This window comes from Panthera uncia (genome assembly GCF_023721935.1).
Source record: "Panthera uncia isolate 11264 chromosome A1 unlocalized genomic scaffold, Puncia_PCG_1.0 HiC_scaffold_16, whole genome shotgun sequence".
Classification (NCBI taxonomy): domain Eukaryota; kingdom Metazoa; phylum Chordata; class Mammalia; order Carnivora; family Felidae; genus Panthera; species Panthera uncia.
In genome coordinates, this window is record NW_026057576.1 from 54,856,068 (window position 1) to 54,881,075 (window position 25,008).

Consider the following 25,008-nt stretch of genomic DNA (forward strand, 5'->3'; position numbering starts at 1 on the left):
ACAAACTGGTTAGCTTAAACAACTAAATTTATTGTCTCACTGTTCCAAAATCTTTAAGTCCAAAATCAAGATGCTGTCACAGTTGATTCCTTCTGAGTGAAGAATATTTGGGACTACTTGGCTTGTAGATGTATGACCCCAATATCTGCCTTAATGTTCATGTCATGTCCTCCTCTGTATATGTCTGTTTCTTCATATTTCCTATTTATATAAGGACACCTGTCAGATTAAGGGCTCATCTTGCTCCAGTGTGACCTCAACTTACTACATGTGCAACAACCCTATTTTCAACTATGTCCACATTCTAAGGTACTGGGGGTTGGAACTTTACCATATGAATGTTTAGGGAACAAAGTTTAACCCATAGCAACTCTGTTTCTATCATGACACTTAAACTTAAGACACTCAGATTGTCTTTATTTGAAAACCTGATGGTCACTGAAGAATAAAAGGACACTAATAAGTCATCTTAGTATTTGGCTTATTTGTTGCAAATAAATAGAAACTTGAATTTATTTAGTATTGCTTACTTTGTAGACACATTTTTTCTACGTTATATATTTGTTATGTGCTTGCACATTCCTGTGTAACATAGTACTTCCCATTCCCTTTTCTTACTCTGTAAAGAAGGGAAATGACAGAAATTTTACATATTAGGTATATTTCTACCATATGAGAGTATCCTTTAAATTTTCTTGATTTGGGGCGCCTGGGTGGCTCAGTTGGTTAAGCGGCCGACTTCGGCTCAGGTCATGATCTCGCGGTCCGTGAGTTCGAGCCCCACGTTGGGCTCTGTGCTGACAGCTCAGAGCCTGAAGCCTGTTTCAGATTCTGTGTCTCCCTCTCTCTGACCCTCCCCGTTCATGCTCTGTCTCTCTCTGTCTCAAAAATAAATAAACGTTTTAAAAAAATCATTTAAATTTTCTTGATTAATATTTCTTATTTACAGTCCTCCTACCCTACCAATTCTGCTTTAGTTTTTAACTTCCTCCATTTTTAACTTTGATCATGTTTATTCTCTCCAATGGTACTTACTGATAGGTAAACACAATTAGCAAATACTCAAGAGATAAGGAACTCTTCAAACCTAACCACTATAGAATACCCTTAGGTAATGTAGCCAGTAGGCTGCCTTTTTAGAAAATAAACTTATAAGCAATAACTTGATATTCATTTACTTAAATGTCTTTAAAACAACCATGAAGAAGGCTGGCTTTGATATGTGAAAGTCATTGATTTGGGTATGTCAGAGAAAATCTCTCTTTAAAATTACCGATTCTTGGGTTGCTTGGGTGGTTCAGTTGGTTAAGCATCCAACTTCGTCTCAGGTCATGATCTCACGGTTCACGAGTTTGAGCCCTGCGTTGGGCTCTGTGCTGACAGCTTAGAGCCTGGAGCCTGCTTCGGATTCGGTGTCTCCTTCTCTCTCTGCCCCTACCCTGCTAGTACTCTGTGTGTGTGTCTCTCTCTCTCAGAAATAAATAAAAACATCAATTTTTTTAAAAAAATTAGAGATTATTTTCCCAAATGCAAAACTCTAGTTATCTGATTTTAATACCAAACAAAATACCTTCCTAATTTGTTAAAATGAAAAACAAATAGTACTGAAAGCACTTGGGTGCACTTAGAAACCAGCTAATGAGTAAATATTTCAGAGATGTGCAATATACTCTCCTTTAGAAGAAATAGGCTCTTATCCCTTGGTTATATTTTGAGCACCATACATGCTATATTTGTTATGCCTGCACCGCATATGACCTATTTAAAGTTAATAAACTGTCAATGCTTTTGGTAGGAATAATTAAAATTAAAGTATGTTTGTATAAACATTTCTATTCACTATTTTTTTTTCTTTCTGAACATCCAACGGAATGTTAATACATCAAAATCAACTTTCTTAAGGTTGGGATAATGACAGGTTATAGAGTAGTTTACTTTCAAGTCTCTAACCTTTTTTTAGATTTTAAGCCTTGTTTTATAAGTGCACCTAATGAGGTCAACAACCATCAAATTGAGAACAGAAATGTCAGCATGGGCTAAATCTGACAATTTGCTCATTATTCACTGTCAAGAATAGCTTATGAACTTTTAATGATAATTCCTAATGAGAAAACCCCCAAATTGAGAATGAGATAATTAGAATAAATGAGACTGGTCTAAGTGACAGACTGATGTATTTCATCCCCATGACTTTATGATTTTATGAAATAACATGTATAAATTTTAAAATAACTCATTTATAATAATGTCTTTGACCTTTGGAATTACTATCTTTCATAATCTGTGCTGCTTTATGTCACTAATTTCTAGATCAAGATTAGTCAGTCCTTTTTTCCTTTCAGAACTAAAAATAGAATGTTAAGTTTAAATATGAGAAACCCATATTGAAAACAGATGCTATGTATTAAATTTGCTTATGTTTCAAATTTTCTGCTGCTTTTCAACTCTGTATAACCTTTCACTTACCCCTGCTGATTCTGATGTTCCAGGGGTCACACCTGTTCTTAAGGAGATGTGGGAGGGAGGAGGTTGGAATTTGAAAGAAACACCTGGGTGAACCTTGCCGTAGAGGATTTTTATATACTGCTGAGTCTTTCCACCTGCTGCCCCAATGCCCTTTCTGTTGACAGCAGCAACATGCCACATGGGTCAGAATTCTTCCTTACAGGCAAAATAACAGCAAACAGCTCTACTCTAAGGAGGATACTGAGCAATTTTTGCTTTCAATGAAAATTTCTACAGTAAGAGGACAAACATAAGGAAGGGGCTTTGTTATAAAATGATAAATAAACATTGAAACATAAAGTGTGTGTTACTAAAAGAAGGAACATCTAGGATTTATTCCTAGTGTCTGAAACATTGTACCCTTCAGCAAGTTATTTATTCTTTTGGGACTCGTTATCTTTATACATAAAATAGGAAAGTTAGACTAGATGATTTTACTGTTCTATCCAACTCCCTCAGTCTATGTTTTTGGTCGTATGGCATTGCAATGCGTAAGGGCAGTTATTAGCTTCCAGGTGATTCTTTTTGGGCTGCTTCATACCCGCTTCCCAAACACACAGCTCTTTTGCTTTGTCATTAAAGACATTAGAAGTGGGGCGCCTGGTGGCTTGGTCGGTTAAGCGTCTGACTTTGGCTCAGGTCATGATCTCATGGTCCGTGAGTTCGAGCCCCGCGTCGGGCTCTGTGCTGACAGCTCAGAGCCTGGAGCCTGCTTCCGATTCTGTGTCTCCCTCTCTCTCTGACCCTCCCCCATTCATGCTCTGTCTCTCTCTGTCTCAAAAATAAATAAACGTTAAAAAAAAATTTAAAGACATTAGACTGGTGGAATAATACTGTTACAGAATCGGAGGGGAGTTGACAAAATTAAAAAAAAAATACCGATGAATTGATTAAACTTAAGTAAACAAATTTACTAGAACACTCTGAGGAGCCAGAACACTCTACCTCCTGCATGATAGTGATATCTACCACATATCTACCCTACACTGGCTGAAATTTCTACTGTTTTCCAGTCATCTTCCTGACATCGTGTCAATTAGATATTCATTTGAGTTACCAAACTTCACTTAAATGTATCCTGAAAATTAGTCTAACACTGTAGTGAGGAGGATGTTTAATGTACCTATTTGCTTGACCTTAAGAACTAGGAGGGCCCTGGGTGGCTTCTCGGTTAAGTGTCTGACTTTGGATGAGGGCATGATCTTATGGTTCACGAGTTCGAGCCCCACGTCAGGCTCTGTGCTGACAACTCAGAACCTGTAGCCTGCTTCTGTGTCTCCCTCTCCTGCTCATGTGCTCGCTCTCTGTCTCAAAAATAAATAGAAAAATTAAAAAAAAAAAAAAGAACTGGGAGATATAAAGTGTAAGAACAGCAGTTCACCACCAGCTCTCATTTACCAAATGTGTATGATGTGTCGTGTACTGGACTATACATATCATCTTACTGGAAATCTATAAAAATCATATGGGGTCGGAATAATTGTCCCCATTTTATAAATAGTTAAGCCAAGGATTAACATGTTTTTATTTTTCCAATGGCCACATTAAGTTAATAAATAATAGATAGCATTCAAATAAAAGTTTAACTGTAAATACCATGCTCTTAACTGCTGTGAAATATTAATATATTCAGACAGTAAGAGTTTGTCACTGAAGTCAGTGTTAACAGTATCAGTTTTTTCCTTAAACTATATAATTCTATGTAAGCTTTCTTTCTGCAGATGTAGCTTAACTTTATAAAATAAGTATTTTCCACATCATTAAAATTCCTCTTAAATATACTTTAACTGATGCATGTATTAGTATTCTATTGTTGCTGTAATGAATTGCCATAAATTTTATGGCTTAAAACAATCCAGTTTTATTGTGTTATAATCCTGAGACTCAGAGTCCAACATGGGTGTTACTAGGATAAAATGAAGTTGTTGGCAGGACTACACTTCTCTGTGGAGGATGCACATCCTCTGTGGAGGATGTCTTTACTTTTTTCTTCTTCTAGAGGCTGCCTACATTCCTTTCCTCATGGCCATACTCATCTTGAAATCCAGCAACAGCAGATTCAGTCCTTCTCATATCATGTCACTCTGATCTACATTTTGGCTTTGCTCTTCCACTGCTAAGAACATTTTGTAAACATTGAGGCCACTTGCATATAATCCCAAATATCTTCCTATTTTAGGGTCAGTTGATTAAGCAACCTTAGTTTTATCTGCAACTTTAATTCCCTTGTGCCATTTAACCTAGCTTATTTACAGATTCTGGTGATGAGGACATAGACATCTTGGGAGGGGCACTATGCTGCCTACCACAATGTCTAACATTATATTCTAGAACAATATCCTAATACTTTATGCTACCAGAATCCTATCTCTGAATACATGTTATTAACACTGATATTATTTCCTTAGGGTATTAAGGAAGCTATAAGACATTCATGTATTAACACTGAGGTTATACATACCTAAAAATAGTAGGAAGTCACATGTACACATTGTGTACTGTTTACTACAAATTTCTCATTTCTTGATTCATAATTCTGTCTAATGTTAGTTTGTTCTTGAAATATGTTTTGATATTTTTAAGGTATTATTTCAGGATCTGTACACATCTTTGATTTCATTTATGTGGATTTTAACATGAAAGATTAATTCTTAGTGTGTAATTCATGGTTATAATTATTTTCCATTGAAGACCTATAAGATACCATATTTTACCATCACCCAGCATTTCAAAGGAGAAACATGCTGAAATAATAGGTGAACATAATTTTTTTCCCTGTTTTAGGTTTAGAAAATGTATGTTATATATATATATATATATATACACTATATATATTTGTAGTTAGAATGCCTCTCATAAAAATGTCAATGCTCTCATTCCTATAATATGTGGGTATATTATGTTACATGGAGAAAAATGATTAAGCTTATGAGCCTTAAGATAGAGAAGGTGTTCTGAAAGATTCATCAGTGCCCAATCTAATCATGGAACACTTTTTTTTTAATGTTTTTATTTATTTTTGAGAGAGAGAGAGAGAGAGAGAGAGAGAGGCAGGGAGAGAGAGGGAGACACAGAATCCGAAGCAGGCTACAGGCTCTGAGCTGTCAGCACAGAGCCCAACATGGGGCTGAAACTCTTGAAACTGTGAGATCATGACCTGAGCCAAAGTTGGACACTTCACCGAGTCACCCAGGTGCCTCTGGGGACCCTTTAAAACCAAAAAAAACACATCTCCAGATAAAGCCAGAGAGACTCACACAGCAGGAGGGACTTAGCCCACTGATGCTGGAGAGAACAACATAGGAAACCATGAGAAAGAACATGGAAAGCTTCTAGAAACAAAGCCTGAGACTCAGCTGACAGCCAGAAGGAAACGGGGACTGCATTTTTGCCACCATAAGAGGAACTGAATTTGGCCAACAACCAGAATGAGCTTGGAAATGGACTCTTCTCCAGAGACCCCAGGACGGGAAGCATTCACACCAACCTTTTGAACACTGGGATTTGTGACCTACAGAACTTGGTGGATGTTGTTTTATGCTGTAAAGTTTGCATTAATCTGTTTTGGCAGCAATAAAACCCTAACATGAATAATTCTTCAAATTGCAGCCAGGTAGCAATAAACACATAGAAATGTTCATTAACTTTTCCACCAATGGCATTGCCAAAGCTAATATATATATATATATATATATATATATATATATATATATATATTATATGTGTGTGTGTTAAATCTCACGTTAACAAGGGTGGTTTTGTAAATAGTTTGTGACTATTAATTTGTCATGATATTTAACACACATTATGTGTGAAGGTTAAAATTCACATGTCATTTGATAATTCTATTTATATAAATCTAATCATAGTTATACCCACACCTGAAACAAAGACATGTATAAGAATGAATGTCCATTTTAAAACTGTTTGTATAAAAAGAGTAGTAGAGACAGTTTCATTGACATTTAATTTAATATGGGATATCCATGCAATGGGATGCCAGGCAGCAATTTTCATGATGAAGTGGATATATTTGTTGTCATGTGTGATATTGTGATTTATAAGAAATATGTATTTGGTCATTCAGATGACCAAAAGATGTTTCTTGTATATGTTTGATCTTTGTCCATGGTTCCTGGCTCACAGATCCCAAAATCTTTGGAATTCCCTGAGCCATGAGAGCAATGAGATCAACTTTTGTTATAATATTTGGTCTCTTGTCCTCTATCTCAGAAATCCCTTCAAAGCCCTAAGGTTTAAATGAGTGTCTTGTTATTCATAAATAACCCCTTCCAACACAACTGGAGTTAGGTTAATGAGGTGCCTTTGGATGGGAGCTAGTTGCCCATGGAGCCAATTATGTGATCAGAGGGTTGGAAGTTTCAGTCCCTGCCCCTGATATTCAGGCAAAGGAAAGGTGTTGGATGTCAAATCAATGGGCAGCGATTAAATCAATCATGCTTATGTAATGAAGCCTGCAGGAAAAACCCTAACCGGTACGTTTCAGAGAGCTTTAGGAATGGTGCATACTTGGAGGGCCATTAGACTCGGCTCCCTTTCTCCATAGCTGGTCCTCTGCCTCTCTTCTATCCGGATGTTCATGAGTAATATCCTTTTATTATAAAATAGTAATCCAGTAAATAAAACATTTCTTTGAGTTTTGTGAGCTACTCCAGCAAATTAATCAAACTCAGGCAGGGAGTTATCGGAGCCTACGATCTATAGCTGGTTGTTCAGAAGCACAGGTGATATCCTGGATTTGTGGCTGGCATCTGAGATTCGGGGAAGGGCAGCAGTCTTATGGGACTGATCCCTTAATCAGTGGGATCTGATGCTATCTTCAGTAAACAGTGTCAGAACAGAGTTAAGTTGTAAGACACCCAGCTGGTATTGGAAAATTGCTTGGTGGTATGTAGAAACCTCCCCACTCCACATGCAGGAATTGAATGCAGAATGGTTTATCGGGAAACTGTCCCCAGAATCATTTTTTGAATAAAAATGATCAAGGCACTGAAGAATGCTATGTTAATATCTCATTTGCATAAGGGTATATATCCTTTTATACCCTGTCAACAGCACATAGAATTTTGATAGCCCACATGTAAAAACTAGTCAAGTTGAATATTAGGAAGAGTGTCATGAGACCTGGGAGTCTAGGCTGAGAGACACTTCCTATAATTGTTTCATAGTGAATTTTAACATATGCCTACATCACCTTGCAAAGTGTTTTTTTTTTTTCTTTTCCTCTGCTTATAACCAAACTGTGCTCCTGAAATTTTACAATGGCTTACATTCTCATGACAAATTGAAGTGTGTTTGCTTCCCTGGAATAAGTCTTCTAGAATTTGGATATCAGATTCCACTAACCTCCCCACCCCATATCATATAGACAAACATGTCCAAGCATTTTTAACACACTTGAATACATATGTGGACATTTATATACTCCAAAGTTATATGTTTACAAAAATTCAAAGTGTGAAACATCCAGAGACTTTCTAGTATCTGGTCAACGGAGGATCTAGGATAAGGGAGGAACACTAACAGCACATTTTATAAGGTACTTAAAATTTTAAAGCACTGTGTAAAGCAGTAGGGTGGGGACAGTAAATGACATATTGAAGAATAAAGTGGTTATAGGAGGTTTTCATAACATTAAATTCTTATATGATTCTAATTCTGGTGGAATCAAATAAAATTCAATTAAAATGCACTCTGAACTATTGGACTAAACAGGATATGTGTTATGTTTCCCGGTGGCAGAATATGGAGAAAGTTATTTTCCTTATTGGTGTTTATATGTTTTTCTACATTTTCTCTAAGAAACATGTAATTCATTGTCATCAGAGGAATATTTTAAAGAACATAGACATAGGAAATGACAGTCCAATATTTTCTTCACCATTGTTAACCTGAGTAATAGGGTCTGAACAAGGACTTTCCATATCTAGAGATAGATAACATGGATGAGGCATTGATGGTGGTTTCCATTCTTGTTTCATAGTCCTCCTATTTTGATGTTGTATGCATTATTCTTTTCCATGTGTCTTCATGGGACTGCTGGAAGTTGCTAGATGCTCATCAGTTGTTGCTAACCACCCTCCGCTCGAAGATGAATTCTTATAATCCATAAGAATTGGAAAATTGATGTGTTTTTGAATTGTGTACATGTAGCCCATTCAAAGTAAAGTATTTCTGTTATAAAGGAGAATTAACCATGGGATGGATAGTCCTTGTCTTATCTGAGCTGCTCACTTTTGGTTCCAGAATCAAGGCAGCTATAGTAGTCAGGTGGAGTCCATCCAGCATATATTTCTCTCCTGTAATAATAGCTCAGATTTATCGAACTCCATATTTTGTGAACAAGGTAAAAAGATTAGTTTGAAGTGCATAGAGCCTTGACAGGGAATGAAAAGTGTGTATATATTTATCTGAAAGGCCATCTGTGCATTAAAACCAAAGATTTGGTGGAATTGACATTAACATTCAATTATAGTTTACCAACACTCATGGGAAGCATTTACTTTTCCTGTTTTGTTTGTCTGTTTTTTCCATTCAAATTTCTCATTTTGCTTTCTTTCAGTTTTGTTAATCTTGTGTTTCTATACAATGATATCTGAGATGTCCCTTTCCGATAGGAGTATTCTTATAATTTTTTATTAAAATTATAGGTTTCCACATCTACAATTTGTGAAAATTAGCTTTGAGTTTTCTATCCTCAAGAATCCATCTCTTAGGAGGATAAACTTCCCTCCAGTATGTGCTATAAATCTCTGCCTCTAGTTATGTATTAGTAGAAAAAGATTCTATCTTTACATAGTACCAAACTTCCTGTATATCTCTGAATTCTCTCTGCTGCTGGTTCCGTGTTCTACATGTGCTGGGAGTGGTCTTAAAAACTATTCTCCCCGGGGCGCCTTCAGCTCAGGTCATGATCTCACACTCTGTGATTTCAAGCCTGCGCCAATAGCTCAGAACCTGGAGCCTACTTCAGAGTCTGTCTGCCCCTCCCTGCTCACTCCCTCTCTCTCTCTCTCAAAACTAAATAAACATTTAAAAAATTAAAAAAAAATAAAACTCTTCTCCCTTTGTAAAGAATAGTAACTGTGTTGAAAATGAATCCCACCCTTTTGCTGAAATATGTTCACACTGATCCTTCAGTAAGCTCTCGAACATATTGGCTGAATGCTGCAGCTTAAAATTAAACACTTATGTGTGTTATCAGGGCTGCTATGTACAGTAGTGCCAGATGTGCACTGTGTAACACCAGAGGAAGTTGTTCACATATAGACCTCACTGATTTGAATATTGAGATGATTTCTGTCAGAAGATAGGAAAGTATTTTGGTGCAGGAAAACTCCTACATTTTGACCATGTTCAGATTTATGGAAGGAGAGGCATATTTTTTAAATGTGGAGAAAGATCATATGAGCCAGCATTGACCTTCACTGTTGTAATAAGAAATCTGGAGATTGCATTCATTCAAATACCTTTAGGCAAACAACACAACAAAGTGTTTTCTGTGGAGTCAGGCAAACCTAGCTCAAAGACTTCTTCACCTACTAACTGTGTGACCTTGGGAGAAATATTTAACCTTTCAGGACTTTGGTTTCCTCATGTGAAATAATAGGAATGGGAAAATTTTCATAAGTTAAAATGTTAAATTTTGGTTGAAACAGGAGCATACATAGGCAAAAACAGATACCCCTGGGTCAGCAAACTAGGGGACTAAGGGACTGTTTTGAATTTTCATTATTCGTATTAATATCCTATGTAATTAATTTTAAAAGGATACCATAGGTAGACTACTTAGCAAAGTGGTTAGCAGGTGATATACATGTAATGGTAACTCAAAGTCCTAGAAATTTGAAACATTAGCCCAAATGACCAGAACTGTGGATGATCAGAGGGAAAAGAATTAATAATGGCAAGCATAGATAGGAGTCTTGGTATGCATCATATAGAATGAGCTGTTATGAATATGCATAGAGTCCTCTGCTTCCTTTGGGTCAAAAATGCAGATATTCAATTGGAGGTGAAACTAGATTTTCCCAGAGTAGTCCCTAGCAAGGAGTCCCTATGACATCCAGGTGAGAAGCACTCACTTAAGAAAAATCTAAGGAACTGCCATATGAGAAGAAATTTTGGTGACATAAAAAGTCCTTTGGGATTTGTTCTCCATCCAAGACAGAAAAAGAGTTATAAAATTCACCTCTGGTGAATTCGCCTAAAGTGAACCTTTTAACACTTCCTGAGCGTGAAAATAGGAGACTGTAGAAGAGGTGCCAGCAAGGAGTTCTGGAAAGGTACAGGGATTTGTTTCAGGTATCAAATAAGCAGTGATGTTCAGAGAGGAGCTCTGATCTTCGGGTGCCCAGAAGAAAACGTAGAAATCTATCTAGGAAACATTTTAATCCCAAAATACCCACCAAAGTTCTTGAGGCAGAATAGCTGATCGGGAGCAGATGTGGACATTTAGAAAGATAGACTGGATGAGGCATAACTTGAATATGACTGTTGTGTACAAAACCACAACTTTTTAGAAGTTTGCTTGTTTAATGTTTTAGTTTTGGGAATACTTTGCATTTATTTCCTCAAAACCATCTCTTTCATGGACTAGCAAAGAAGGGAGATAGAGACCAGGGAGAAATATTCAGTCACAGCCCAATGTGGGTCTAGGGAAACCCTTAGATGTACAGAAATATTTGTGTTATAGCTTGGATTTTCTACAGATGCTGAAACGGATAGGGAGTATAAAATATTTATTAAGGAATGGCACCTGTGAAGGAAAGGAGGCAGAAGCAGGATGAGCAAAAGAAGTCCAATGGTGTTATAACTGTGACAAAGTCTCAGTCAGCTGCTGGAGAGCCCTGCAACAAGTACTACCCAACAGAGTTGTCCCAGGTTGGCCTGAAATGGTTGGGCCGTTATACCGCACCTTGCTCGGTCAGCGATAAAGCTGTTTTCCTCTGCCATCGCCCCTGCTTTCCAGGGTGAGGCATTACTCTGCAGGCAGGCTAGACCTGAAGGAGCCTGTCTGTTGCCTGCCCTCTGACAGCCAGCCCCGCCCCGCTACAGCTAGCTCCGCCCTCCTACAGCCAGCCCTGCCCTCCTACAGCTCCCATCAAGCCTTCTCTTGATGGGTGGTCTGAGTGGCAAGTCTCCAGGTCCAGCACTTCTGTAGTGTAAGCATTCTAAAATGGCTTTGATAGACAAAAGCCCAGCCAAATTTTGTACTTCTACAAATTTGTATTCTTTATATTTTAATTCTCCACTTCCATGGAAACCTTATTTATTTCCTTTGTAAGCCCAACAAAGATAGTATAATATCCATCTGAACTATGCCGTCTTCTAAATATCTACTATATATATATATGTATATGTACATATATATACATATATATGTACATATATATGTACATATATATGTATATATATATATCCGTGTTTTCCAGTATGTAGACAGATGCTTGAATATTTTCCTTTATTTCTCTTAATATCATAGCATTGGTTTTAGTTTCTCATTTGTTTCCTTTTTTATAGAGATATACAAACGTTGAACTCCTGCTTTTCCAAATGAAACCAGCAAAGGTAATGCTCTTCATGGTGGTATTGTTTTCTCCAAATATATTTGAAAGAATAGCAGAAGTAACAATATAGAAAAAAATCAATAATTGTAGAATTATGATAGATAATCCTAGTCCAGAAATTTTTTTTAAATGTTCTAGATTTGAAATCTAAGCCTAAAGTCAACTAAAATGATTCTGTGTTGTTTCCTATTTTAAGAAGCTATTTCTTGAAATAATACATGAGAGCTTAGTACTCAAAATGAGAGCCTATCTTCCTCGGAAAAATAAGTTCTTTCTTTCATCTCTCAATAAACCGAAGTTTATACCTAATATCCCTAATTGAATATCCTTAATTTAGCATATATGGTTGATTTTTTAAAAAGAAAGAAAAATATCCTTGACTACTGTGACATTGACAGCTTTTTCCTTAGCTTTCTTGAAGCACAATTTTGACATTCCTTTGACCATTCCAAACCTAGATGAGACCCTTCAGTCAGGAGTTTTACAGGAGTAGGCAAGCATGAAATTAATTTTCCAAAGTGAAGTAGCTTACAGATGCCAGAAGCTCATAACTCGGTAATACTGGTAAGTCCCTAAAATAGTTCTTTAGCTTCTAGGTTGTTTCCCTGTTATTTCTCTTATGGTTTAACTGGGTGAATTCCTTCAGTTTTTGTTTTCTTACAGAGAAAGAGTGGATTACACATTTTCAGAACAAGGAAGCTATTTTCCATTATTTGTGTGTGTGTGTGTGTGTGTGTGTGTGTCAGTTTTTTGACTATAATCTTCCTCAGGAAGACCTGGTTATCCAGGCATGCACCAATTTTTTTAATGTTATTAGAAGAAATTTTCCTTTCATGTTGCATTTATAGTTGCTCCAGTCTTTCCATTCTGATTTGGTAAGAGACACTAGTACCTACAATTGATAGTCCATAGCTGTCACTTCTCCTCTAAGGAATATATATTCTGACCTCTGTGTAACATCATGGCTAACTTCCATGTGAGGGATTATAATGCTTTATATAACTTTCTCATTTACAGATGAACAAGTTGGGCTGACTATTGTTTAAAAATTTGTAGGGGTGCCTGGATGGCTCAGTCGGTTAAGTCTCCAACTCTTGATTTTGGCTCAGGTCATGGTCTCACAGTCAAGAAAGAGAGCCCTGCCTGGAAGCCACTTAAGATTCTCTCTCCCTGTCCCTCTGCCCCTCCCCCCACTCACTCTCAAAAATAAATTTTTTTTAAAAATGGCTAATTTGGAGGTTATTAATCAAGCTTCTTCCTGTGAATGCCCTCTCTCATCTTGATTTACATTCCACCAGCTCTGAAAAGCTAACAGATATTTTCTGTAGTGGAGTATATGCTCATGGCCACAAATGAGACCCTTAAAGCAAGTTGAGAATATCAGAATCTCTGCGTTAAGAATTTACAAGAAGGAGTGCCTGGGTGGCTCAGCCAGTTGAGCGTCAGACTTCAGATCAGGTCATGATCTCATGTTCTTGGGTTTGAGCCATGCATTGGGCTCTGTGCTGACAGCTCAGACCCTGGAGCCTGCTTCAGATTCTGTGTCTCCCTCTTCCTCTCTGCCCCTCCCCTGTTCACTCTCTCTCTCTCTCTCTCTCTCTCTCTCAAAAATAAATAAACACTGGGGCGCCTGGGTGGCTCAGTTGGTTGAGCGTCCGACTTTGGCTCAGGTCATGATCTCGCGGTCCGAGAGTTCGAGCCCCGCGTCAGGCTCTGTGCTGACAGCTCAGAGCCTGGAGCCTGTTTCAGATTCTGTGTCTCCTTCTCTCTCTGACCCTCCCCCATTCATGCTCTGTCTCTCTCTGTCCCAAAAATAAATAAACTTAAATAAATAAATAAACACTAAAAAAATTTAAAAATAATTTACAAGGAATTCCCCTTCCACTCTTCTTAAAGCACTATCAGTTCCCTTCATTACTATGGAGCCTAGTAGATAAATGGCAACCAGATCCAAGTCCATCTCTGAGAGACCAGGAGTTCGTCAATCCATCCTATGTTCATTTTTCTGTTACCTTACTATGTAATTGGGATGGACATACCTCAAGTTGCAAGAATTTTCACTTTTTCCAAGACCTGTGGGCAAAGAACAAAATGGAAGAGCCAAATGGAAGCCCTAATACTACATCCCTCCACTGTGGTGGAGGTAAACAATGAGAAGCAATAATTCATCCAGGGAGGTGGCAGAGATTAGGGTCATTCTCATAGATTTATAAAACACATTATTAATGGTTTCTATCATATCCCATTTTCCAAGAAAAAGAGCAAATTATTGCACTTTGCATCTGCTTTAAAGAACAAGGCACAGTGCTTATGGACTTCTTTGTATTCTGAGGGCTGCACATACCACATTTGGGAAGATGGCTTCAAACTATTAGTAATAACTTGAAAAGTCTCTTCTGAGTGAGGTGCAGAGGAAGAGCAGGTTTAGAGCAGATTCAAGCTATGATGTTTATAGTTCTACCAATTAGACCATATGGCCCAACAGATCTCAAGTTGCTAGAGGTGTCCATGATAGATAGTAATTAGTGGTGCTTTCTTATGTGTTTTGCAAGCCTAGACTACTCTAAAGAACTGAACTGTAGTTAGACTGGTCCGTACTTCTAAGTCTGTGCCATCCTCAGCAGAAAACTCTTCCCCATGTGAAAAGCAGAGCCTGCCCTGCCCTGCTAGTGGACCCTAATAGAGACTGAATGCATAAACATGGGACAATAAGCAACTCTGCAGCTGAACTCCCATCATGAGCTGGGTGTGGCAAACCTGTTAAATCATGATGCTTGGTTGTGAAAACATCAACTCACTATGCAAATGAGACAGTGTATACATACTTGGTCTTGAGAAGGTCCAGTGGACACAAGTTAGTGGAACAAAAAGGTGGGCTGTATATCCATGTCACTCATCTCTGTTGCACTCACCCTTTAGATCATACCATAGCCCTATAGTGTTTTATGTATACCAGATGATTGAAAAAGCAGGCAGAAAACCATAGTTTATGGATGGATTTATTTAATCCTACCGTGCACTGATGCTCAAAGCATCACTTAGAGGTGGCCCTGCAAGACCATGTTGAGGAGAAAACTTCCCAGTAGACAGAGCTCTGAGCAGTACACCTGAACACCAACTTGGTATGGAGGGAGAGTAGCCTGAGAGAACTCCTAAGGTGTGATTATTGTGGCTCATTGTTCAGAAGCAGAGGCCAGGAAGACTATTGGAAGATTAGAGATTATATAGCCTGGCTAGGAAGCATGTGGATGGTCTTATGGGAGTGAGCATAGGGTTGTGTTATCTCCTATCCAGGAGGATATGCCACAGAAGAGATGCTAAAAACCATCCAAGAGAGCTCGGCCAGGCACTCATTCTCTTCACACGAGAACTTAACTCTAAATGTTTCCAATAGTTTTCCTTTTATTCTGGTCTAAAGAGAATGTATTTGCTAACCTCTGCAGTAGAAAATGATAGTTCAGCAAGTATATTTCAAACTTAAGCCTTCTTAGCTTTAATCATGTAAAAAGACTAATTAAATTATTTAATTTCTCACTGTAGTTCTGCTATGGTTCCTTCATCTAACGAGGAAAACAAGAGAGGTAAACAGAGTAAAACACACATGCATACTCATACAGTAGTTTGTACTTACATGTGCAATTAAAGTCATCTTAGAAAGACAATAAAATACAATGGTCAAAATGGCATGTGGTATGAGTGAGAAATCATGAGAGACCTAATGTTAGATTACTTTTAGGTGAGCAAGGGTAGAGTGCTTTTAAATACTATAGAACAAAGAAAATGATTCAATAAACCTTTATCTGACATGAAGGGGATCTGTATCTATATGTGTGTGGTGGGGATGAATGTCATTGAACTACAGAGTGATGCATAAAAAACTTCCATGTAGTCATAGAAGTTTCATCAGATACTACTGGTTACCTGTGTTTCCAGATGACTTTATGCTAAAAGTTTTTTTTTAAACTGTACTTTAGGTATAATGACCTTTGGGAAAAAGTATCCTTAATAATTTATTTCCATTGCCTTTTCAAATGTTCCATCATTTCCTTCAGGATGTTTTACCTCTTAGTATTTCTACATATGATCATAGTATATCATTATATATTATATATAATACATATAAATATTATATAATACATAAATATAAAATATAAATAGGTATCTATCACATATAACAAATATAAAGGTATATTTAACATGACTTATATACAACATCTAATCAGTATATTAATATTTTACAGATTCACAACTTAAGGGAGAACAAACTAAGTTAATTCTTTAAAATGTTTTTATATATTTTAGTTCTTTGAGAATTTTTGAGATTTATTTAAGAATATATTTTGTATATATAGAAATAAATGAATATATTTGTGTAATAGAAACCCCAGTTTCTATGGTATGGTATATTTCCCAATATAATTATTTAATAAAGGAGAACAGCAATTTCTTTGTTGCCTGTATTTTCTTTGAGCAACATCCCAATTGGCTTACCGCACATGACAGCTAATAAACCTTAGTTCTAACTAACTGCAGTCTAATCTTCAAATACACTAGTGTCTTCATTCCTGTCCAATCTCCTGAATTTATTGCAGTAGCTGCCCAAAAGGATAGGTTAATGATTGTTGCTGAAATAAATCAGATTCTGTCACCACTAGATGCTTCAGCTAGTTTAGGTGGAGAGGAATATAAGAGGTCACATTATGATGCAGGAAAAGAAGGTTGAGAACCTACTGTACTGCATAAATGTTACTTTCCAACATACATGAGAAGAAGACAGACACTAAAACAGACCAGGGATATCAAGAGTGATTTCTGTATAAATATGTGTCCAAGTTGCGAGTAGAAAATGTGTCAGTGCTTTATTTTAGACATTAATTTGGTAATATCAGTAGTTTAACCATAAAACAATTTTCCTATTAATGCTTTCTTCCATAATTCTAGATTCGAAAAGAATTTAGCAATTTTCTTGGTAAAGCAAAATATAATTTTTAAAAAAATGCCTATCTTTTTAAAAAGGTAATTGCTATGAAAAAGAAAGTAGGCAATGGGCAAAAGAAGTCTGCGTAATGTACAGTTATAAACTAATAAAAGTCATAAATGAAAATGCTCTAGACTCTTACAAGAAATATGTAAGAGAATATAGGAGATAATACTAGATAACATCTATTGAGAGCTTTTCATGTGCCAGGCCTCTTGCCCAGCACAATAATTAGGTAATTTTTAGTTTTCTTAAAAGTGAATAAGGGGTACCTGCCTGGCTAAGTTGGTGAAGCATGCAACTCTTGACCTCAGGGTCATGAATTTGAGCCCCACGTTGGATGCAGAGCTTACCCAACAACAATAAAACAGAGGAGTTTTTCTGTACAAAAGTTTTTCTGGTATTTCTAATCCAGAACGGGACTGTAAATCGTGGTTTATTATATCACTGAGAAGAGGTGCATGAAAACACAGATCCTCTTATGTGTTCTGCTTCTTTACACAATGAAAAGTAGAATCTACCTCCATGTGATAGAACAAAATGTATAGTCGGTAGTCCTGTAGCTTCAGATACCACCAGGCTATAGATCCCTGCCAGAAGCCAGCCGTAATCCATTCACAGAGCTTGTCTGCCAGACTGTGCTTCTTGATACATTGGCAGATCAGTCTGAGCCCCAGAAAGATCTACTTTTCCTGGATGCAATCTTAAATTGAAGACAGAGTATTTGCTTGCTCCGCAGAGGGTGTGGAAAGCTCTGTAGTGACTCACTGTACAACCCGCCCACCCCCCATGAAGGTACCTCTCTTTAAAGCCCAGTGTTATTAAACTCAATGTGCAAACTTACAGTTAGGAAACAAGTAAGTCACAGGGATATGATATACAGCATAGGGAATATAGTCACTAATATTATAATAACTTTGTATAGTGATAGATGATAACTAGACTGGTCACGGTGATCATTTTGTAAGGCATTTAAATGTCAGATCACCATGTTGTACACCTAAAACTAATATAATATTGTATGTCAATACTTTCATTTAAAAAAGTAAATTCAATGTGCATAATGTTCCTGAAGCTCTGAAGCTAATTAATATTGACTGATGTAGGCTGATGTAGGCTGCCCTAAGGAATTACCCTCCCTTTATACGATATAACAAATTTTGACTTTTTTTGATCATTCATTATTTAACAAATATGAATCAAAAGCTTCTACATATATCTTTTTAAGCATTGTTTCAGGAACTGGGGATGGAGCAATCAACAAAATACCCTCCTTTCCCTGAAGGGGTTTACATTTAAGAGGAAAACAAAGAAGACTGGTAGGGAATGAGACTGAGGAAGTAGCAAAGGACCATCCATGGTAAAATTTGGATTTCATTTGAACTGTGATGGAAAGCCGCTGAAAGTTTTCGGGCAAGAAGTTATGTGTCTTAAAGGGATGTTGCTGGCCATGTGAATACACACATGCCCCGGTTCATGTGGCAATTCTCTTGGCCCTAGATAAACAGCCCCTCGGTTGCTCCCAAGAACCCTTCTGTACTGCCATGGATTACTGCATGTTATGTGAACAAAATTTCAACATCATTACCCTTCCATTGCAGTCCTTAAGAACCCTGATCTACATTAGTGTTAAAGACCCTGACGTGTGGGGATTTTGCTTTCCAAAGACAGGTCTAGTTTAGTACAGAGCCTATTTGCAATTTTGACAAGACAGGTTATCTGTTTTGTGATACTGTGGAAGATTTCAAGCAGAAATTTTGTAGAGTAGTGTCACTGAAGCAGGCATGATAAATCTGAACCCAATAATGAATTTCTGTTTTTAATTTTTTTTTTTGTGGCATAGCTTAAAGGACTTCTCTATTTCCTGTTTTATATGCCAACATGTTTTCTGTTCCTAGAACAATGACTGGTACACTGTAGATGTTCAATAAATATTTTAAGTTGATGATGTATCACTCCTCAATTTTATACTGAATTCTCTCAATATGTAAGGCAATATGCTAAGTTTTAAAAGTGATGTATATTGAGAGAAGTGTTCTGTCTTCAAAGAAGTTTCCAATCTAATTTGGTTTAAGAGATTAAATACATGACTATAACATGACTTAATTAGGAATTGGCATTTACTGGATATCTGCTCTGTGCCAGCCACTGTGCTGTAAGTTGTTTATATGTTTTCTTCGTTAATCCTTTTTACAGGCACAAGAGGATAGAAATGTTATTATCTCCATTGTACAAAAAAAAAAAAAAAAAAAAGAAAAAGAAACCGAGTCTTAATTTATATAATGTGACTAAGATTTCAAGACTGAGAAATGAACTAAGACAGTCTGACTTGCCTTATTAATCATTAGGTAATAGTTGTCTCCCAGGAGTTAGTGGTGTCCAGTCCTGTGATTTGCCATTAGAAAAGGGAGAACTTTGGGGTGCCTGGGTGGCTCAGTCGGTTAAGCCTCCGAATTGCGCTCAAGTCATGACCTTGCCTTTCGAGTTTGAGTCCCATGGCCCTGTGCTGACAGCTCAGAGCCTGGAGCCTGCTTCAGATTCTGTGTCTCCCTCTCTCTCTGACCCTCCCCCACTCATACTCTGTCTCTGTCTCTCTCAAAAATAAATAAACTTTAAAATATTAAAAAAAAAAAGTAGCGGGGGCACCTGGGTGGCTCAGTCAGTTGAGCATCAGACTTCAGCTCAGGTCCTGATCTCACAGTTTGTGAGTTCAAGCCCCGCTTCGGGCTCTATGTTCACAGCTCAGAGCCTGAAGCCTGCTTCAGATTCTGTGTCTCTCTCTCTGCCCTTCCCCCACTCTCTCTCTCTCTCTCTCTCTCTCAAAAATAATAAATAAACATTAAAAAATTTTAAGAAAAGGGAGACCTTTTACTGCTGGGTTCTGGGGGAAGGGTTGGTTGGGAGAAGGGGAGGAGTCCCTGATGGAGGTGGGCTGATGAGGCAATATAGAAAAGAGTGAGAAAGCCATTCCAGAGGCACACTAGCAGTGCCAAAGTGGAACCAGTTAAAAAAGGTAAAGCACATGGAAGAGAATATAAAATGGCAACTTCAACTTTAAAATTCCAGTTTTTTGGTATATGTGATACATGTCTCTTTCATGTATATGTTTAGGCTTTCGTTCTTTAATTCTGACTTTTAACAATTTTGATTTAATCTCTACGTCTAAAATGGGGCTTGAACTTCCAACCCTGAGATCAAGAGTTTCCTCCCCTTCTAGGGCACCTGGGTGGCACAGTGAGCTGAGCATCTGACTTTGGCTCAGGTAATGATCACATGGTTCCTGAGTTCCAGTCCCACGTTGGGCTCTGTGCTGACAGCTCAGAGCCTGGAGCCTGCTTGGGATTCTGTGTCTCCCTCTCTCTGCCCCTCCCCTGCTCACGCTCTGTCTCTCCCTGTCTCTCAAAAATAAATAAACATTAAAAAAAAAAAAAAGAGCTTCCTGCCCTTCTGACTGAGGCACCCAGGTGCCCCTAACGTTGAGTTTTAAGATCAGGAGTAGTTTATCTGAGTTTTAAAATGTACCTGTATAAGTTGTTTTAGCTGATATAGTTTTATAGATTCATCTTTTTTTCAAGATTTCAACTTTTGCAAAAAGGACACTGAATACCAGGAAACAGAACTTTCAGATTGGTGCTAACCCTCCAGGAGGTGTGTGTATGTGGGGAGTGGGGAGGAGTCATGGCAGAAGGGGAGGAAGAAGAAAGGTGATGAAACAGCAGGAAATGGAGAATTAAATTCTCACATTTCAATGTTGTAAAACACCATTCTTAATGCAAAGGGTGAACATTAATTATGTGCTTAAAGTGAAGCTGTTTCTGTCTCTATTTTTATGTCATAGTATATTGGCACATATATTGACACATTTAAAAAATTATTTATATACATATATACATTTATTTCTATACCTGGGTCCCAAAACACCATGTATGCCATCAGAGAGGGTTAGTGCCCCACTACCTCTCTCTCCAGTCCCTTCACTGGCTTCTATCTCCTATAGAGCGAGAAGAATAAGCCCAATATATTGCAAGTTGTGAACATTTTAAATGACAAGATAAATGCCAAGGGAGTATACCAGTATCAGCAGGGTGTTCCCAAATCTTAGGGTTTAAATACTTTAACCTTTAGATGCAAGTGATTCCTTATCTCTGATTGACATGTGTTCTTTAGTCTTGTTGGTTTCTTACAGTTTTTTAGCAAGTAATTTATATTTATTCCTAAAAATATATATGATATTATCTTAGTGCATGTAACCTTCTTTAAAGCAAATTCCTTTTTCAAGCTGGAGCTAGACCTACAGAGAGGAAAGCTCTGAGAAGAGAAGGCATATACTGATAACTATTCATAACTGAATTTGGTCCTTATGCCTTTGAGTTTTGCAATCTTTGTCTAATGACATTAACCTTAATTTGTTACTTCCAAAAAATTACTGTACCAGTTACATTTTACTATTATAATAGACACCACACTACAACGATGAAACACAACATGATTTATTCTTTCACATAAAAGAACCCCAAAGGTAAGCAGTTGACCGTTAGCCTAGTAGCTCTGTGCAATCAATGAAGACCGAAGCTGCTTCTGTCTTTCTGCTCTGTCATCCATAGTGAGTGATTTCCTGCAGGTTTACAAGATGGCTGTGCAGCTCCATCTCAAAGTAGTTTCCAGAAAGGAGAGGAGAGGAAGGAGAGAAAAGCAAAGAAAACCCATTACAGAATGCCTGTCCCACATTTGATTGAGGGACTTCAACAGAACCATTTAATGGTTTTACATCTATCTCAGTTGCCAGAATGAAATATGTGCTCATACCAACCTGTAAGAGAAACTTGAAAATGTAATTTTTTAATGGGTATATCGCCACCTGGAATAAAATTAGAAATCTTTCATTAAGAAGAAAAAGGAGTATGTAAATAGTGTTGGCAGCTGCTAGTCCCTGACATAATTATGTAATCTTTTATCTTTAATCTAGAGTCATGATTGCCTAAGCTGAAAATGACTTTAGAGAAAACTTGAACTAAAATAGTGTTAGAAACGAGGCCATTTGCTTGTTAACTAAGATTTAAGTAGTAACTTATATGACAAGCAATGTGCTAAAAACTTTTTGTGTAATATCTTATTTCATGTCCTTACTATGTCTGTGAAGATGGCATAAATGCTTACTACCTGTGATCTTGGTTAAGACATTTAACATCAAGCCTCAATCTGCACACAGGATCCTGGGGATAGTAAATACGGGATAGTCATCAATCTCTATGTAAGGATTGTGTATTCCGAAAAAACTCCATGTTAAGGATGATGTTTGATGCATGGGAGGTACCCCCCACCTTTTTTTGGTGGGGGATTAATGAATCAAAAGTCACACTGCTCTCATGATTTGAAGCGGTTATATCTGACTTCAGAGGCTGGGCTTTGAATCATATTGCATTCCCTTATTTTTTTCTTTTTGTCAAAATGTCTTGCTTTGCTTTTTATTCATTGTGTTGGGTTTTTCAATAGTGCTTCTCCCACCCAAGTCGTTTGTTTGAAAACTTCATAGAATTAGAATATTTTTCATTGCAAGCAACAGAAACCTAATTAAAATAAACTTAAAAGAGGAATTTCAGGGATATTGGGGTTTAGCAGTCCAAGGATAGGAGCTCTGCTCCCAGGAAAAACTGGAAGTTTCCAGTTTTTCCTGGGAGCAGAGCCAGCACTTTCTGATCCATTCATCTCTACCTCTCTTTGCATTTCTATATTCTCTCTCTCTCTCTTGTCTGCATTTTGTCATTTTAAGCTTTGCTGTTCCCAAAGCAGTGTACATTTTCACCACCCAAACTCTGTATGTTGTAGCTTCAGCAATTATAAAGAAACGGCGTGCCGTGGTTACATTTCCAAGAAGAACTGAGTGGTTGGGTGAGGTGCCTACCTCTGGGAAATACATCAAGAGGAAGGGGACAGTGTCAACTTGGCTAGACTCTAATTCCCAGTTTTCAATCAAACGTTAATCCAGCTGTTGCTATACGTTGTATGTGTGATTAAAGTTTGCAATTAGTTGACTTTAAGTAAGGGATATTATTGGGTGGACCTGAGGTAGTTCACTTGCAGGCCATCAATGATCTCCTCAAGATCTACTCCCATGACCACAATGTGCTTTTAGACCTAAAGCCAAACTCCATTTCCAGCAGACCCCAAATGATGCAGTATAAACTATAACCCATGAAACTCATTGTTATACAATAAATTTTCCAATTTATAGTGACAGGAATCTGGAAAATACATGGGTAAACAGATTCTAAGGATATGAGATCATGGTGGAGAGAGCAAACCGTTGGATGAGGTTGAATTTTTTGATATGGATTCACTGAGCAGAGATTCTGGATTCCATATTTTAGCTTGAGGAATTAGAAAATGGCTCCTGGTCCAAAGGACATACCTATCACTGAAACTGAGAAAAATACTTGTGAGTAGGGTCTTAAAATCCCTGAAAAGCCCTGTGGTTATTCTTGTCTATAAATCATAAATTACAGTGGGAACTGCTCCCATTTAACTGGGTTCCTAAAAACAATGAGATAACGTAATCTCAGAATTGTACAAGCCAGATGGTGACATTTAATCAAAAAAGATAAGGTGGATATGCTTAACTTAATAGACAGTGGAGTCAAAGCAGTGAGAATATCTGACTCATAGAGAGGTATTGCAGGGGTTAGTTGAATATGGTGACCTTAAAAGGAAATAAAAGGAAAGGCTGCCAAATGCTTACTTAAACTACATAAGCAGAAGAGTTTTAGATCAGGTGCGCAGAAGTCCATCTTGAATCAGTGAAACACTGAGTCATGGCACTTCAGTCAACTCCCAGACTTGAGCCAGTTTACAGACCTAAAACTCTACTTGAGGAAAGACCCTGCGATATTGCCAAAGCGTTTGTTGTTAATCTTTCTCCAAAAGGACTTACCAGAATGACAGTACTGGAGAAAGGGAAATGATGCTTTTGGCAATTGCTGGACACTGTCTTTGAACTAAAATTAATTCCTGGCAACACACACTGTGTCCATCATTCAGAATAGGGGCTTACGGAGGTCAGATGATCAATGGAATTTTTAGCTCAGATCCATCTTGGGGTCAGTCCAGTTGTCTACTAAACATATACTGTGGTTATTTCCTCAGTTCCAAACTGTATAATTGCAATAGACATACTCAGTAACTGGCAGAATTTCCATCTTGGTTTCCCAAACTATGGAGTGATATCTGTTATGGTGGGAAAGACCAAGTGGAAGCTACTAGAAATGCTTTACCTAGGGAAAAAAAGTAGAGCTCCATTCCATGGGATTGTGGGGACTGCCCTCATCAAGGAGTTGAAGGAAGTGATGTGGAAATTCCTACCATCCCCAATTTACTTATTTGACCAGTGCAGAAAACAGATCTTGGAGAGTGACAGTAGGTTATCATAGGCTTAACAAGGTCATAGACCCCAGCTGCAACTGCTGTTCCACATGTGGAAGATCAAGCATATCCCTGCAACTTGTGTACAGCTATCAATCTGGCAAGTGCTATTTTCTGAATATCTATTAGTGAGGACCACCAAATGTACTGCTTTCAGCTGGTGTAGCAAGCAGTGCCATTACCTTCACTGTCCTTCACAGGTGTCTCAACTCTCCAGCCCTAAGTCATAATTTACCTCATGGGTTACCCTGATTGCCTTTCTCTTGCACGAGATATTATGCTGGCCCATTCTACTGATATTCTGCTGATTGGTTTATCTATTTTGAGAGACACAGTGCAAGTTGGGGGGAACAGAGAGAGAGGGAGAAAGAGTGGGAACCCCAAGCAGGCTCTGCACTGCCATCGCAGAGCCCAATGTGGGACTCCAACTCATGACACTGTGAGATCGTGACCGGAGCTGAAACCAAGAGTATAATACTTAAATGACGGAACCACCCAGGTGTCCCAGTTTATATTTAC

The 25,008-nt window shown here is 37.7% G+C and overlaps 2 long non-coding RNA genes across 2 annotated transcripts in view; one reads left to right on the plus strand and one right to left on the minus strand.

Annotated features, from left to right (window-relative positions):
- LOC125933895 (uncharacterized) overlaps window positions 1–25,008 on the plus strand; it is a 167,117-nt gene that overhangs the window by 68,764 nt on the left and 73,345 nt on the right. The window contains exon 3 of the long non-coding RNA XR_007461143.1: window positions 12,049–12,096. This is a non-coding gene — a long non-coding RNA (uncharacterized LOC125933895). The remainder of the gene's footprint in view (window positions 1–12,048; window positions 12,097–25,008) is intronic.
- Window positions 21,592–25,008, minus strand: part of LOC125933896 (uncharacterized) — a 64,295-nt gene continuing 60,878 nt past the window's right edge. Inside the window, exon 5 of the long non-coding RNA XR_007461146.1 lies at window positions 21,592–21,721. This is a non-coding gene — a long non-coding RNA (uncharacterized LOC125933896). The remainder of the gene's footprint in view (window positions 21,722–25,008) is intronic.